At 36.5% G+C, this 19,137-nt stretch overlaps 1 protein-coding gene across 2 annotated transcripts in view; it reads right to left on the minus strand.

Moving 5' to 3' along the window:
- The window catches only part of jbug (filamin-type immunoglobulin domains fbug), a 1,114,928-nt gene that overhangs the window by 535,487 nt on the left and 560,304 nt on the right, over nucleotides 1-19,137 (minus strand). The gene's annotated exons all lie outside the window — the stretch shown is intronic.

The raw sequence follows: 19,137 nt of genomic DNA on the forward strand, positions 1-19,137 counted from the left end.
CCTCGAGGAACTTAAAAAACATCTGCAATATTTTTCCTATCTTCCAGTATGGTTTTGAGAGTGAGGGAGAATTGTTTGTTTAACTCTTTGAGGCAGTTTTGGCATTCATCTGCAAAAGCTGGATAAGTAATCAGTACACGTTCTACTTGTACCTGTCACAAAAAATTTTGTTTTTTGTGACAGGTAGGACATGGGGGGAGGATCCTCTCCTCGCAAAAGATAAGTGGTTGAAATGCGTGTCCTATTCTTAACCACCAATTGATGACGTTGTAAAGCGGATATCATCTTTCAAGGGCACAAAAGGTGATATAGTTGTACACGTTGGCACTAATGATATTAAGAGTAGGAGACCGGCGGAATTACTCAACAAGTACAGGTCACTGTTGAAAAAAAGCCGTGAAATAGGGTTGAATTTGAAAGTGTCTGCAATTCTGCCCAGACACGATAGGAGGGAGTACATGATGAGAGCCTTGTCGATCGATTCGTCCCTGGAAAGATTGTGCAAGGCTCAAGGGGTAGAATTTTTTTCAGCCTGGACTGTACTTGTTAACAGGAGAGACTGCTTCTACAGGGATGGGATACACTTAAATAGAAAGGGTGCAAGAATATTTGCTGATGCTATCGAGGCAGTGTTAGGTGGGTCGGAAAACTGCTAGTTTGGGGGGATACAAAGACAAATAGTTTAACAGTAACCGCAGGCAGAGGTGAAGGTGATTCTTGCACAACTTCTATTAGAATAAGAAGCGACCTGGAGCGAGGGGTGTTGGGGGTTCCAGGGACGGATGGCAGTCATCATGGAATAGTTGGGTATATGGGATGTGTTAGGGTAACAAGGAATAGGCATAGGAGCATGTATGCTTGCATGTATACCAATGCTAGAAGTATAGTAAATAAATTTGATGAGTTTGAAGTGTTGGTCAAGACATCAAAGGCGGATATTGTTGGGATAGCAGAGACGTGGTGTCACAAAGATATAAGGAATGCAGAACTGGAATTTGGGGAGTACAATGTGTACAGAAAGGATAGACAGGACAGAAAGGGAGGGGGTGTTATGCTGTTAATTAAGAAAAACATAAAATCAAAGGAAGTGCACCCAATTAATATAGATGAACAGTGCTCTGTTGAGTCAGTTTGGTGTGAGATAAGCACTGCGAAAGGAAAAATAAGAGTAGGAGTGTGTTATAGGCCTAATGACTTGAATGAGTACAATGAACAATTGTACAGAGAAATAGAGTGGGCCAGTAAATCAGAATGTCTTATAATGGGGGATTTTAACTTCCCAGATATTGACTGGAACTTGTGGGTTGGGCACTCACACACTAGTCAGACTTTTGTGGATTTATTGGATGATTGTTTTCTGCAGCAGCATGTTCGAGAGGCAACCAGAGAAAGTAACACTCTTGATCTGGTTATCAGCAGTGATCATTCGTGTATTAAGAATTTGCAGATAAAGGAACCACTAGGTGGCAGTGATCACAGTGTGCTGAAGTGGGATTTACTCAAAGAGGTAACTACCGTCAGGGGTAAAGGAAAGGGTTTTTGCTTCCGTAAAGGGGAGTACAGTGGTCTCAGACAGTTTTTAAATTCTGTACAGTGGGATCAACTGACGATGTTACAAACAGTAAATTCTAAGTGGGAAGCATTCAAGGAATTAATCGTGGAAGCTACTAGACTTTATATACCGATTAAGAAATATCGTTCAAGGTTTAGGCCTAAATGGTTATCAAATGAACTAATGAGACTCGTGACAGAGAAGAAAAATGCATGGGATGCATATAAATTATCAGGTGACGCAGAAGCCTGTGGCAGATATAAGCTAGTCTGTAATCAGGTCACAAAGGAGGTTCGGCAGGCGAAGGCGGATTACGAGAAATCTTTGGCAAAAGATGCTAAGAAAAACAGCAAGGATTTCTTTACTTATATAAACTCTAAAAGGAAGGGGATGAATATGATTGGTCCACTTGACATCAATGGTTCGACTGTTGATGATCCTGCTCAGATAGCAAACAAACTGAATGAGTATTTTGCATCTACATTCACACGTGAGGAATTATTACAGTTTGAAAATGGAAGAAGGTTATCAAATTGTAGCAGTGTGCTTAATGATTTTGTAATAACTGAGAGCAAAGTGGAGGAGAAATTGTTGAAGTTAAACATAAGAAAGGCACCTGGGGTGGATGGGATCTATCCAGTTATTTTAAAGGAGGCGGCAAAGCAACTAAGCAAACCCTTAGCCATAATTATGAGAGCATCCTTGGACTCAGGGGAGGTTCCCACGGACTGGAGATGTGGAAATGTGTCCCCAATTCACAAAGGTGGATCGAAGGGTGACACGAGTAATTACAGACCAGTTAGTTTAACTTCTGTTCCGGGTAAAATAATGGAGTCACTGGTTAAAGATGCATTGCAGGATCATCTAGACAAGACTGCAGCAATAATTCAAACACAGCATGGGTTTGTTAAGGGAAAGTCTTGTCTGACAAATTTGATTGGTTATTATGATGTGGTCACAAAGGAAATGGATGCAAAAAATAATTTTGATATCATATACTTGGATTTCAGGAAAGCTTTTGACACTGTTGCGCATGGAAGACTATTGTACAAATTGGAGCAGTATGGTATTAAGGGTAAGTTGCTACAATGGATAAAAGGATGGTTAAGTGGGAGAAGACAGAGGGTGGTAATCAATGGGTGCTGCTCTTCGTGGACTAATGTTATTAGTGGAGTCCCACAGGGTTCGGTGTTGGGTCCACTGTTGTTTTGTGTATTTATCAATGATATTGATGAAGGTATATCAGGCTTAATGTCGAAGTTTGCAGATGACACAAAGGTTGGCCGGGTTGTTAATGACAGTAATGGCAGTGTGCTACTGCAACAGGATCTAGATAATTTGGGCAGATGGGCTAAGAAGTGGCAACTGAAGTTCAACCTTGACAAATGCAAAGTACTGCGTATGGGTAGAAGTAACCCCAGAGAAACGTACCAACTGTGTGGTACTACACTTAAGGTGGTAGAAAATGAAAAAGACCTGGGAGTAATTGTGCAGTCAGATATGAAGTTTTCTGAGCAATGCAGACAGGCTGCTAGGGCAGGCCATGGGGTTTTGTCAATGATATATAGGAATTTTGCTAGCAGGGAAAAGGAGGTGATTGTCCCTCTGTATAAGGCAATGGTCAGGCCACGCCTTGAGTACTGCGTACAGGTCTGGAGGCCTCATTTTAGGAAGGATGTAGATTTGCTTGAGCGTGTACAGAGAAGAGCAACACGATTGGTGAAGGGAATGAAGGGATTCTCTTACGAAGAGAGGCTTAAGTTCTGCAAATTGCAGTGGCTGGAGACTAGGCACCTGCGCGGTGATCTGATTGAGGTCTATAAAGCCTTGAATGGGTTGAGCACGCTGAATTCTGATGGGATCCTTCCACTTGTTCAGATTACGAACCTACGGGGACATAAGTTCAAATTAAGAAAGGATAGGTGTAGAATAGATGTGCAGAAATTTGCCTTTAGCCAGCGGGTGGTTAATTGCTGGAACAAACTTCCATCTGTCGTTGTGGAAGTTGATAGGTTAAATAAATTTAAGGAGGAACTGGACAGGCATTTAGAGGGAATGGTGTGATTTTTTTTTTTTTTTTTTGGCTGATGCTGCATAAGCTCCTACACTTGCTTTCTTGCATCATGTGCCACTACTACTACTACTACTACTACTACTACCATGCAAGAATCACTTCATTGTGTCTATTTTTCTGTATGCTGGATTTCAATGGTTGGAGTAATATTTTAATATAATGCAATTTGTTAGTGGTTAGTACTTGCCATTGCTGTTGCCAATGATGAATTCCACTGTGATGAATAAAACGTGTTTGTAGTCTGAAAAAGGATATATTCTGATGCAGAAATGTTGTTTTTGGCTTCTTTAGCAGCTCTGTTTGCTCGTTACCATGTATTGCAACATGATTTGGGATCCAGCAAAATCTAATGTTACGACATTGTTCAAGGAGATTTGATATTCTGTATTGAATTTGCTGTTGTAGTGAATGTTTGTTAGAATTGATGTTTTGTATCGCCATCGTGGAACTACGGGAGTCAGTGAAAATGATGCTGTTTTGGAAATTTTAATGATCGATTTGGTTTATTGCTAACATAATGGCTTGAAGTTCTGCAGTATAAATGCTGCAGTCTTTTGGGAGTTTTTGGGCCAATGTGATGTCAGAAAAATAAACTACCGCCCCCACATGAGAATCAGTTTTGGATCCATCTGTATATAGAAAGCAATGATCTGAAAATTGTGCCTTATAAGCAGCATGCAGCTGTTGATGGTTTATATGAGAAAGAGTTTGTTTGCTCCAAAGGTGGAAATAGAAGTCGCATAAAGGCTGTTTGATTATCCATGGTGGTGTAGACTGCTTTGTCAGTGGAGTTATATTATCCAGGTTAACCTCTCTACTGAGAAGAAGGTTTTTTTAATCTCACGCTTGCAGGTTTATTGATTCTTCATTGTTGTTGATAATGTTGTTCCCATTCAGATGCAAAAAGAAGTTTCTGTAGGGGGGGGGGGGCCCTGGTAAGGATTTTATTTTAGCTGCATAAGAAAGTTGTTGATTTTGTCTTCTGATTTTTAGAGAAGGTTCTTGGGCTTCAGCGTACAGGCTCTGCATGGGTGAGCTGTGGAAAGCTCCAAGGGCTAAACAAAGTGTGCAAGGATGTACTGGGTTAAGCCATCTCAGGGCACTAAGTCTTGCCAAGTCATAGATTGGAGCACGATAGTCTAGATTAGACCAAATGAGAAGGCAATGTAAACGTAGTAGCATTGTCCTGTCTGCTCCCCAGGATATTAACCCCGGGGGCTCACATCTGGTGAGTATGGGCTTGGCACACCCAGGGTCCTGAGCTGGATATCATCATTCTTCTCTTTCTTGGTGATTCCCTTCTACTTTTGACTCTCTCTCTCTCTCTCTCTCTCTCAGGGTTACTCAGGAACATTTTTTTTTTTTCTTTTCCTGGTGCAGCATAAACCTCAGGCTTCCTTGCATCATATGGATATTAATAATAATAATAATAATAAGGCAGATAAGACCGTCAAGATATTCATTTTCTTCAAACTGTGGACTCTTATGTGACTGATATGCTCTAGAAAAGTCAATTCTTTGTCAAAAACAAGTTCTAAGAAACGTACTATTTTTAACTGGGATGATCTGTTCTTTCAACCTGAGTTCGAGGTCAGGATGGAGATTCCTTTTTCTGCAGAAATGTATACATGGAGTCTTTTGTACTGAAATTCTATATCCATTTCTTTTTGTCCATTTTATGACTCTGTTTATGGCTACTTGTAATTGCCGTTCTATTGTCCTCATATGCTGCACTTGATAAGAAATGCTAAAATCATCAGCATAAACTATTGTAAAGATATTGTTTGGGATTTGTTCTATTATTGTGCTGAAGTGGACTGCAAACTATATATTGGAAAGAGTATCATTCGAACTTGGATGGTTCGATTCTTAAAGAAATTGTATATATATAGAGGACTAGGTGTCCTCTAAGGCCAAGTTGATGTAACCTTCTAAGTATACCATAGTGCCACGTGGTATCATATGCCTTCTCGACATCAAAATTAACCATGACTTGGTGTTGTTTCCTGATAAAAGCATTTCTTACTTGATTTTCCAGTTGTATAGGTACATCTAAGGTACAGCAATTTTTTCTAAAGCCATATTGTTCTGGGTTGAGAAGATCATTATTTTCTAGATACCATGTTAGTCTACTGTTGACCATTTTCTCTAAGATCTTGCCTAAGCAGCTAGTCAAAGCTATGGGATGATAGTTCTGTAGGTCTGATAGATCTTTTCCCTGTTTTGGGAAAGCTAGTATTATTGCGTGGTGCCATTTGCTTGTGAAAGAATTTTCAAGGTATATTTTGTTGTATAGATCTAACAGGGCTAATTGGGATTGTTCATCTAATTGTATCATTGCATAGTGTATTTCATCAGAACCGACTGTGCTGTATTTCACCTGTAGCAGAGTTTGTTTTAGTTCTGCTAATGTGAGTGGCAAGTTGTATTGTTCGCACTGATTGCTAGAAAAGTTTAAGTTAGTTTTATTTTTTCAGCCTCATTCTTGTACGTTTTGAAAGCAGTTGCGTATGCACAATTAGCAGATGTATTTGAAAAATTTTCACCAAGCACATTGACTATATCTAAGGTATTTGTAACCAATGTCCCTTCCACTTTAGCAATGGAGAGGAGTTTATTTGAGAATTGTTTGTCATCCTTCTGATCTTTTTCCAGATAAGTGTTGCTGGTGTGGAAATGGTTATAGTGGATGCAAATTTCAACCAAACAGCTTTTTTGCTTATGTTTTGCACTTCCTGACCATAGCTCTGGCTCTCTTGAATTATATCAGATTGTCTGTCATTGGATTTTTGCGAAATAGGTTCCAGGCTCTATTTCTCTTTTTTTTTTAGCTTCCTGGCACTCTTTGTTCCACCATGGTTTTGGATATACTCTAATCTTAGAAGATGTTTTAGGTATTGTCTTTTCCACAGCTTGAAGAATATTATCAGGAACATGTTTGTATTGATGTTTGTATTGATTCTTGTTTAATGATGTTGCAGTCTAACTTGACTAGTGACCTGAATGTTTCCCAATCTGCATCATATATTTTCCATTTTGGGTGTCTACTGACTTGGCATGGCATTTTCTTCATGAATTTCAAAATTATGGGGTGTGGTTGTTGCTCAATGGAGTCTTGTGCACACTCCATATCATCGGGAACAGTGTTGGAGAACAGATTGATAAGTCTATTGGATAAGTACTTTTTAATGGAAGGTTGAAATATGTGTGTGCCATCATTTAAAATCATTAGGTTGTTCTCAACTAATTTTTCAATTTGCTTTCCCTTCTGGTCTATTTTGGGATCGCCCCACAGTGGGTGATGTCCATTTAGGTCACCAAAAATGCAGAATGGAGATGGCAGTTGAGTGATCAACTCTTCGAAATCTTTAAATCAGAATTCTTGATTAGGGGGTAGATATATTGAGGCTATGGTAATATTGAAGCCTATTGCTAGATGGGCTGCGACTGCTTCTAATGGTGTGTTCAATGGCATTGTTTGGGAAGGTATATGTCTATTAACTAATATTGTGACTCCTCCTAGTGTTGTTCCATTCGCTATGCGATCCTTTCTATATGTGTTATAATTTTTGATTATACTATTGTCCTGTGGTTTTAAATAGGTTTCTTGTAGGTAGATACTTAGTGGATGGAACTGGGTGATGAGATCTATGACATCATTTACGTTTGAGCAAAAACCTCAACAGTTCCACTGGATAATCGTATCTGTCATTTGGGGTTGGATGATCCCTCGGATTGCTTCCTTGGAGATCTTTTCACTTTGTCTAACTTGATTTTGTCTTTCTTTGAAAAATATGGTCTACACATATCCATTTATTCTTCAGCGAAATTTTCGAGAACTGCTTCCTCTCCTTGGTTTCTTATCTCTGTGTCCATTTGTTCTGCCATCTTTTTTCCTGTACCACATATCCTTACTTTGTTTACTTTTCTTCTTACATTTTCTGAATTATCTGGTGGGAAAGATAAAGGAGTATTGATAATTTTTTTCTTATTGTTTTTGGGATGGAGATGGTTTGTAAAACTTGTGAACCCATTCTAAGATGGAATTGTAACATCCGTTTGTGTGCCACAACATTTTCAATTAGGTAATTTCATTTCTGGAGTCTTTTTGATTGTGGTAATCTGTGCATAAGACGGTTTGTTTGCTATGTTTATTGCAATCACCTTTTTAGCTTCGTGATATGAAACTCCAATTTCTGCTTTGTATTTTTGTATTCTTTTTTCCTTATTCCAAATTTCACACTGTCTTGAGTATGCAGTATGTTCTCCTTTACAATTTATACTTTTATGGTTTCCAGCCGTGCAAATAGAAATGGCATGTTCTTGAGAACCACAGTTTGCACATGTTAATTTTCCTCTACATACTGTCTATGAGTGACCAAACTTCTGACAGTTGAAACAATGGAGAGGATTCGGGATATACAGCCTTATATTGCAGTGAAGATATCCTGCTTTTACTGATCCGGGTGGCTTCAGTGTGTTGAAAGTGAGTATCAGATTCCTGGTGGGGGTTATTATCCCTTCTTTTTTAATTGTAATTCTTTTAACACTGATGACCCCTTGTTCCTGAAGCTCCGTTTGAATTTCCTCTTCAGGTACATTTAGAAGGTCCCATTCCATAATGACACCTTTTGATGTATTTAATGTTGTGGGGATACCGTTACTGATATTCCTGCAAAGGTTGTCATTTGTAATAATCTTTCGGAGTGTTTAGCATTGGTTGTTTCTACCGAAATATCGCCTGATTTTAGTCTTTTAACTTGTTTTGGTGGGCCAACATAACTCTCAAGAGTATTTTGTATGAGAAAGGTGACAATTGGCCTACCGCTTTCTCAGTATTTGAATGTATAATAATATATGTTGGAGAATTTAAAGCTTTTTAACATCAGTTTTTAATCTCTTTATGGAGACAGAGTCATTTCTATTGCCTTTTCTGGTTGCCTTAGAGGTATCTCCGAAAGAACTCTATTCCTCATATCTTGGGTCAGTTCTATTCGGATCCATTGACCCAGTGAATTCCTGGGTATTGGAGTCAGTTCACTCCATTTTGCCCTGGCAGGGAGAGCTTTTCCCTTCCAGGTTACCGGCCCCACCACGTGGAGGTAGGAGAAGTGCCACCCTGTGACCAAGCACTAGGAGGTTAGTAATTAAGATATAATAAGAAAATAAAAGGGAAAAAGAAGGTTGCTTTCCTTCTTAATCTAGTAAAGTTTCTTTCTTTACTATAGATTATTTAATTGTGTGCTAATAAATACTTTAAATAAAGAAATGATTTGTACTTCAAGAAAAAGCGCTAATTCAGAGAAAAGTCACTTGATCACAGAATCGCTTGCCACCTGGGGCCCATAGCAGAAAGGAGAAACACGAACACACAAAGTGTATGTTCGTGTTTCTCCTTTCTGCCACGGACATATTTTAAGTACAAGTGAAGATATCATGTCTAGAATTATCAGCTTGCTTTGCTTGTTTAGGATTACTTTTACAAGACTTTTGCATTTCAGAAGTTTCTTTTTCTTGAGCCGGAACATGAACTAGGAGGGTGAGCCAGTGCAACTCACTAGAGATTGTTTGTTATACTTTTCAGTTTGGTAACTATGAAAAGGGCTCATATTGTTACTTTTATCATAACTTCTAACATCTTCTTTAAACAGACTTCTCAAAGGATGCCACTGTTCAACCAGTCTAGTTACACATTTAAGTAACCAAACACAGTTAATATGTACACACTTTTCAAAATCTTTTTTTACTTCAGTGGCATGCATCAGTTGAAATTGTTTAAAATATTTTTCCTCTTAGAAATTTTTTCTAAATAGTATATTTCTACCAAGTACAGCTAGGACTCGCATAACACGAGTTCGTTTAACACACTTTTCAGTTATCACTATTGGAAAAAATTATACCACTTTTCACTTTACATGATGCAAATTTCCAGTTAGCACAATTTTATTTTTTATGCGATAGTTGAAAAAGATTTGAATCATGCATTAAGCTTACCATGCGTCGGACGAGCAATAAACAAACTTTTGCCTGCTGCCAACCTCATTGTGTTCCATCAACCATTGGAAGAAGACGTATTACTTGTTTGTCTCCCCCTAATAAAGTCAATGCAGTCTAAATCAAATTTTTAAATGAGCTAGATGAAAACGTTACCGCAAAGGAGATAATGGTAAAAGAACTAGATGAAATATTTTGTATTGCAGAGAACCTCAAACAAAAGGGTTTGAGGTTCTCTGCGATATTTATTTTGCCAGGACCCAGAGACGATTGTTGTCGGCTATCGGATATAGATTGATGAAGAGAGAAAGTCAACACTGTTCAAATATTTCCGCAACAGCCATTTCTTCATTGTGTATTTTATGTCTTTTAAACAGTGCACCTGTACGATTGGCAGAACTCAGCAAAAGCTCTACAACAAAAGATGTAGACTCAGCATGAATAATATCATTGTCACCACTTCACCTTGAAATGCAGTGTCTATTATTGCATATCTTTCCAAGCAATTCTTACTGTAGTTATAATTATTTGTTTGTAAATGTCTGATTACATCACATTTCCCCTGTTTGAAATTGAAATATCATATGTAAATACATGTGATATTTCAAATGTTACTTTTTTGGATTTTACAATTCATGGAAAATCTTACATTTCTGTCTTCTGAAATTTCACATTGTATTTCTTTGGCCCCTTTTGGAAGGACAGTGTTAATTTGCTCACACTATACATATACTAAGAAATTACTGCACATAACATTGTGCATGTTTATATTTTGCAACGCAGACTACCGCAGCACAATAAGTAGAAATTTGCGAATTGAAAAAATAAATAAATAAAATAATAAAGAAATCTAATTTTAATGTAGTTTTATTATTTTTAGCAAAAAAGAAAAAGATGGAGAAATTCTTTGTCATCAATTATATTATAATAGTGAGGTGAAGAGGGACAAAATTAAGTAAAAAAGACAGATTCTCTATAATAAATCTGGAGAGTTGGCAACTATGCATGTACAAAATTGCTTGTGAAAATTTTTCTTTCTATTCAAATTCTACACATACTGATGTAGTTGGTTGTACTGCATTCAGAAACAACTTTAAAAACACACACATGTGCGTGCGCGTGCACAGCCACTCCCCAATTAATGCATGGGCTCTGTTTTAGGGATTTCCGCATTTGCAACTATGCGTGCTGAATTTGATAGAAGCAAAAAAGAAATGTTCAACGAACATGTAAATAGAATTATTCAATTTTTTTTATCTCATGCATAGGAAAAATTACAGAAGTGTACAAAATTACAAAAATTTCAAAATTATAAAATTACAAAAAGAGAGAGGAGACAGGCATAATGTCAGCAAGTTTTACCTTTCAAGCATCGTTGCCAGAATTAACTCTTGGCTAGTTGAGGGCTGTAGAGATTTAAAAGGGGTTTTTTCCAACACATCACAAAATTTCTTTGCAGCTGCAGAATCGGCACTGGTGACTTCACCACATACTTTAATGTTTTGGAAATCAGTGTGATGCTTGAACCTATTAAACCAACTGTTGCTTGCCACAAACTTGGCTGGGATTTGCCGTACTTATCATTATCTTCATAAATACTTCTTTCTTGAATTGTCGTTAGATTCAGTGGCACCTGCTTCTGAATCTAATTTTCGATCCATATTATTAATAGCTTTTCCATTTTCGATATAGCACCTGAATGCTGTTTTGTGATCACTGTTGGGATGGAGTGGCCCCGGTGTGAAATATGTTGAATCTTTAACATGTTCTTTTATAAGCACACTGTCCCTTAAAATAATATTCACTGTTGAAGCAGCGAGACCTAATTCCATGCAATAGATGACAAAGTTTATCCAGCTTTGTACTTCTTAATTTCTTCATTTTCTTTCTTCTTAATCTTAATTTCTAAATCAATTTGTTTAATTTTGTTTCCTAGCACTGCCAGCACTTTCCATTGGTTGCTTTCCCTTCATCATTGTAATAAGTAAATAGGAATGACGAGAAGATTTTGAAATATATTTATGTTTTTCATATGACTGAAGGTTTCAGTGAAGGGGAACTCATTTCACCATAATACTGTAAAGCAAAAACCCACAGAATTCCAGTTATCGGTATTATTGCAAATTCAATAAGATCGAGTTTACTATAATAGATTGCACTAACAGAAAAGCCTAATAACCTGGAAAGTGCAAAATGATTTTTGTTTTATGGTAGTGACCTCCAGAAATGTTTTAGAAAAATATCACAAAGGCATTCAAAATTGATTCTTATAATGGAACATATGATAACGATGAAAGTGTAGTGCAATTTCCATTAAAAAAATGAAAAATGAACTTTTAGAGAGATAAATAGCTTAGTTATATAGGGAAAATTTCAACTTCCAAAGTCTTGGAATGAATTACCAAAAAAAAAGTGTATTATTGGGTTCACACTACGATATTTTCATGTTACCTCCATTTATTCCTACGGGATGAAAAAGGCATTTGCACAATTATTTTAAGTTTGCAGCAGCCAGCAAAAACTTGCGTAATAAAGTGGAATATTACGTAAGTCGAGGAGTGGCTGTACATATATTTTGCCTACACACACACACACACACACACACACACACACACACACACACACACACACACACACACACACAAACAGTCGAACCTCTATATAATGAAATTGATAATACCCTCGAAAAAATTCGTCATACAGAAATTTTGTTATAAAGAAATGTGACCTTTTCAACAATGAAAAATACTGTAAATTCAGAAATATAGTAAAAGATGGGAAAGAAGTGGGAATGAATAAATTTTCTAAGATTTAAAAAAAAAAATTTTAATACATACATAATAAGAAATGACTACTTACACGATGCCCACAATTTATTAGTTCACTTTTAAGAATTATATCATAAAATATTTTGTTATTTTTTGTTATACACTGAAGTCTACTGTACACTGTTCATACAAAATGTTCACATCTGTTTAAACTTTAAACACTCGGATATATTTTCTGTTACAATTTCTTCCCACTGAAGGTCTCGATGCAAAGTTTCAAATGCTGCCAATATTTGCTTGGAAGGTTTAATATTGCCCTCGTTTTCATCCAACTCATCGTCAATATTGTCACTAGTCTTTAAATATGCTCCAAAATGTTGGGAGTCACTCAGATTTTCATCTACCATGATATCATTATCAACTCCTAAAAATTCGTCAAGAACAATTTCTCCTCTGATCAAACCTTTCTTGGAACTCTTCCCAAGATTGCTCAATGTCTTCTAACAGTTCATCCCTCTCATCTCTGTTAATTAGAATTGTAGCAAAGCCTGCTTATGAGAAACAATTCTTAATCGTTGTTTCTGTCACATCTTGACTCCACACAAAAGTGTGGAGTCAAGATGTGACAGATATGCAAATCCACAAATCGATAACAGTATCTATAGGTTGGTTGGTTTCTATAATCAGTATAATTTTTTTCAGTAGTGCATTTTCAAATTCTTGATAATGCCTTGGTCCACTGGCTGCAGTTAAGACGAATTATTCAGAAGGAAGAAAACAAACTTCACACTTGTAAGTTTCGAAATTACCAAGTGAAGGTGGGCAGGGCAGTTGTTAACAATAAATGCAATTTTTTCTGTTTTCTTTTGTCAACTTTCTATTGAAATTTAAAATCCACTGCTCAAAAATTTCGCTTGTCATTCAAGGTTTTTTGTTGTGATTGTAATCCAACTCTAATGACTTTACTCCTTTGAAACATCAGGGTTATTTAGTTTTGCCTATTATCAGAAGCTCCAGTTTTTCATTACCAGCCATATTTGCAACCAAGAGTGTAATTCTCTCCTTACTATTTTTACAACATAAACATTTATCACCTTTAAAAGTCAGTGTCTTGTTCGGCAAACATTTAAAAAATAGACATGTTTCATCAACGCTGAATATGTCTTTGGGCATATTTATTTTTCCATAACTTTTTTTCAAAACTATTTCTTTCCAATGGGTATAGTCTTCTTTGATTGCAACTCCACTTCAATCAGAAATAACTTTTTCAAGCAAGCAATGACACTCTTTAAATTTGTCCAGCTAACCAGAACTGGCTTGGAATGTTTTGAGCCCCAGAAAATATGCGTACTCCATAGCCATTTCTTTAATTAATGGCACTGATTTCGGCATGTTTTGGTCTCGAATCAACTTCATCCACTTAAAAACTGCTTCATCTACATCTTCCCAAAGGCATAATTTCACATGCTTCCGAGTGGATCCCGTTTCCTCAAACAGTCTGAGATTTGAAACAGGGTTTTTTGGAATGGTTGACATTACTGGCAGGGACATCAAATTTTAAAGCAATTTTTTTTTCCCCGCCACAATCTACACTATTAAGCACTTTCACTTTTTCACACTACACTGAAGGATTTCCTCTTAGACACTATAGGGTTACTTGCATGGCAGTTAAAGCAAAGTTGAAATTAGGGAACACTTGTAGCTACTATGTAAATAGAGACAGGTGAAATTTAGTGCAAGTGTGGATGACTCATTTCTTCGAAATAACAGATGAATTTTCTATATAAAGGAAACTCTCTCTCTCCTAATTCTCCAATAGGATGCTTACAGTAAAAAATATAATGACCAGAGCCAATGCCTGTATCAGGAATATGCCTTAGTCTTTGCCAATGGCTGTGGACAGCTAACCAGCAGGACTTCTTGGCATGGTAGTGTATAAGTTGTATAGGTTTTACTTCTCTTTAGCCATTGCTGACCCACTGCTGGGCAAATGCCTCTCCAAGAACCTTCTATCTTTTTCTATCCTGCACCGTGGTTGGCCAGTTTCCTCCTGCAGGGTTTTTGTTAAATTGCAAAATGTTTTAGCTCTTAATTCATGGAATTAAAGCCTTTAGCTTACTAAAAGGCTAAAGAGATTAAATGTTAATGCTTTTAACTCTTAATTTGTGCTTTCTACAGCATCAGCTTTATTGCCTAAAGGCCAGAGGTCCGAACAGTGCCTACCCAGGTCTCTCGAAATAGTTTGTTATATGGAAATTTTCTTCATAATAGGGAAACTATTTTCAATGTAATTACCAAAGGGAAATCAAAAAAGTTCGCTACAGAGAAAATTTTGCTATATGCAAGTTCGTTAAAGAGAGGTCTGATGTGTGTCTGTTTTGCATATATATATATATATATATATGCAAAGTAATGCAACACTTAAGACACTCAAAGTAAATTGGTTTGCTCTCTTGTTGGTATGAAAAACACAGTAGCAGGCAAAAGAGTCAAGCGTTTCTCAATATATAAAATAATCATAAAAAAAATAGGGATGATATATCATCCCTTCTTGAATAAAAAACATCCCCACATATCAAAATCCAGCTAGAAAGTTCAATGAGTATAATTACTCTTAATTTATAATGGTACCATCATTATAATAACAATAACAGATACAACTCTCACCAAAAAGCTAGTTTTTTTATATACAATTTATATTGAAATACCTGCTTTTTTAAAAAAAATTGCCATTATAAAGATTTTTTCACATTTGCGTTTTCTCAAACTCATTAACAAATTCCCCTTCTACCTAAACCAAACTCGATGAATAGGCAACCGTTGATACAACAGGATTGCCTATTACAATCACTATCACCTAAACTCAAATTTACACTAGAGACACAATCACATATCATACACAATGTAAATGTATCCAAAACTTTAAACTCCAAAAACTCAGTAAAAGTTCAATAGTCTCGAAAATTTAATAATCTAACATGAATTTACCAGAAATATTATGATAAAAAGCTTCCCAATCCACCATCACAAATATTGACATTTAAAATGGATATTCCCCATCAGAGAACAAACATTCTCGCCATGTTTGTATGTTGAAGTGAATATAGTAAAGCACAATGCATTTTTGTTTAGAATTAAGATAGGTCTTCATTCAGTAACTAACATATTAATTAAATATGATATGAGGAAGTCACTTAGAAAGTCATAAGATTTTCTGTTGCTATTTTAAGCAAAATTAGTGATTTACTGACAACTGTCGAAAGGGATAATCAGTCTCAAAGTAGTTAATTGAAAACTTATGTTTAAAATAAAGTAAAAAAAAAATTAAATGTCAGAATAAAAATAACGCATTTTGATTGTGTCATTTAAAAATAACAAAAAGCAAAGATTCATCCATTTGTACCTGACAACAGAAAAAACAAACTACTCAAAGACTGTTCCATTCACGATAGCATGTTAGTGTAAATCTTATGGAGCTTGTTTCATATGAACAATGGTCTGCCAACTCAGAGTGCCAGTTTTATAAGAAACACACATAAATCTGTGTTTCTTATAAATACCAGTAATAATCAATGTTATCATGACTAAATTTAATGGTGGTTCTTTTGCTGTCTGACATTAAAACACATTAAAACTGAAGGTTGTTGTTCTCCTGTTGATTTTCTTTCTGTACAGATTTATGTTCAAAGTAAATCAGAATGTCTTATTTATTGACTGGAACTTGTGGGTTAGTCACTCACTCACACACCAAGACTTACGCAGATTTATTGCATGACTGTTTTCTACAGAAAAATGATCGAAAAGCAACCAGGCGGAGTAATACTCTTGATCTGATAATCAGCAATGATTATTCATGCATTAAGAATTTGCAGATAAAGGAACCATTGGGTGACAATGATCACAAAGTACTGAGATGGGATTTACTTAAAGATTAAACTACCATCAAGGGTAAAGTTTTTAGAATTCTATAAATTCTATAGTTTATATAGTTTCCACAGTTTTTAAATTCTATACAGTGGTATCAACTGATGATGTTAACAAAGTTTAATTCTAAACAGGAAGCCGTCAGTGACTTTATCTTGGAAGCTACTAGGCTTTTCTTTCCAACTAAGAAATACTGTTCAAGGTTTAGACCTAAATGGATGTCAGATGAAATAATGAGGCTCATGGCAGAGAATAACAATGTATGGGATGCATATAAAGTATCAGGTGACACAGAAGCCTATGGCAGGTATAAACTAGTCTGTAATCAAGTCACAAATGATGTTAGGCAAGGAAAGGCAGATTATGAGAAATCTTTGGCAAAGTATGCAAAGAGAAACAGCAAAGAGTTCTTTACTTATGTGAACTCTAGAAGGAAAAAGATGAATCATATTGGATCATTAACATATGTGGAGTGACTATTGATGATCATGTTCAGGTAGCTGATAAACTGAATCGGGATTCTGGAGGCTATTCAAGAAGGGGAATGCCAGAAGTTTATCTAACTAACTGAGAGCAAAATGGAGGAGAAATTGTTGAAGTTAAATATAAGGAAGGGACCTGGGGTGAACAAGATCTATCCAGTTCTTTGGATGTGGGGGGGCGGTCCTCATGGACTGGAGGTGTGCAAATGTATCACCGATTAACAAAGGGGGTTCAAAAGGTGACACAAGTATATATAGACCAGTTAGTTTAACTTGAGTTCTGGAGAAAATAATGAAGTCACTGGTTAAAGAAGCACTGCAGGACAATCCAGACAAGACTGTAGTAATAGTTAAGACACAGCATGGGTTTGTTAAAGGGAGGTCTAGTCTGATCAATTTGATTGGACACTATGATATGGTCACAAAGGAACTTGATGCAATAAAATAATTTTGATTTCATAAACTTGGATTTCAGGAAAGCTTTTGATACTGTTGCACAGGGATGACTGCTCTACAAATTGGAGTGGTACGGCATTAAGAGTAAGTTGCTACAATGAACATTGCTCTTCATAGACAAATGTTGTTAGTTGAGTTCCCCAGTGTTCGGAGTTGGGCCCATTGTTGTTTTGTATCTTTATCAATGATATTGATGAATGTATATCAGGTTTAATGTCCACGTTTGCAGATGATACAAAGGTTGGCAGGGTTGTTAACGACAGTATGCTACTCCAACTGGATCTAGATAAGGGAAAATGGGCTGAGAAGTGGCAACTGAAGTTCAACATTGACTAATGCAAAATACTGCATATAGGTAGCAATAACCTAAGAGAAACCTACCACTTGTGTGGTATTACGCTCAGGGAAGTGGAAGATAAGTGAAAAAGACCTGGGGGTAATTGTTGTCAAATATGAAGTTCACTGAGCAGGTGCACAGGGGCTGCCAGAGCAGGTCATGGAGGCTTGTCAATGATATATAGGAATTTTGCTAGCAGGGACAGGGAGGTGATTATCCCATTTTACAAGGCAATGGTCAGGCCACACCTCAAGTATTATGTACAGGTCTGGAGGTCTCATTCTAGGAAGGATGTAGAGTTGCAAATGTAGAATGAGTACAAAGACGAACAACAAGATTGGTGAGGGGAACAAAAGGGGTGCTATTACCAAGAAAGGCTTGTTCTACAATTTGCAGTTTGTTGTTCTTGTTTGTTATTTGGTTTTAAGAGCATTAGCAACTAAGGCCATATTGCTCCAGATATATGCGGTGGTCATTCCCTGACCTTTCCGCATCCTCCATATTTGGTGGTCACGGGCTCGAACCCCGGTCTAATCAAGAAGCGTGTGCTACGCACTGCTGTCCTGCCCACCTGGCTATGGAGGCGCCGCAATTTGCAGTGCCTGGAGAGTAGGCACATGCGAGGTGATCTGATTGCGGCGTATAAGGCCTTGAATGGGTTGAGCAAGCTAAATGCTAATGGGATTGTTCCTCTTGCTCAGATTAAGAATCTGAGGGGGCACAGATTCAAATTGAGTAAAGACAGTTGTAGAATAGATGTGTAGAAATTTGCCTTTAACCAGTGGTAGTTGATTGTGGAAAAGACTTCCATCTTTTGTTGTGGAAGTTGATAGCCTAAATAAATTTACGGCTGGACAGGACTTTGGAATGAATGGAGGGGGTGAAATGGGAGTGTTTTTTTTTTTTTTTGTTTTTTGGCTGATGCTGCATAAGCTTGCTTTCTTGCATCATATGCCTCTACTAATGCTAATGCATTTTTTATTATACAAAATAATAACTAGATAAAATATACAATAAACAGAACACAGATGTATCAACATTTTTGGGTACTCGAAGATTTAAGCATTTTTAGATAAATGTATTAATAAAACTTTGGGTAACCCAGACAACAGCTTTCTCCATAAACCTATTATGGATCGCATGGGAAAGATCAAAATTCTTTACTTACTCACTACCAAAGATATATCTGACACTAAAAAATCTTCATACTAAGGAGGAAGGAATTATGAAAAAATATCAAAGAAAATTACAGTTATTAAGAGTAAAGGAAAAATTCTTCATTTTCTTAAGTAATTAGCCTTACAGGTTTAGTGTGTGTATATATATATATATATATATATATTTTTTTTTTTTTTTTTTTTTTAACAGATTCAGCTTTGTATCTCTTCCTATGGAATACATCAGCTAAATGTATTCAGAAGGAAATTCTACAAGCAAAACACAATTATCATACTTTAAAAAAGATATGGCAAAAGGTGGAAAGCAATATTGTTGACCAGAGAATTGAAGAAATGTCTCAGAAAAGAAAGCTACTTAAAATGTCTACGTTT

This window comes from Mastigoproctus giganteus, chromosome 9 (genome assembly GCF_048544385.1).
Source record: "Mastigoproctus giganteus isolate SK-2022 chromosome 9, ASM4854438v1, whole genome shotgun sequence".
Lineage (NCBI taxonomy): Eukaryota > Metazoa > Arthropoda > Arachnida > Uropygi > Thelyphonidae > Mastigoproctus > Mastigoproctus giganteus.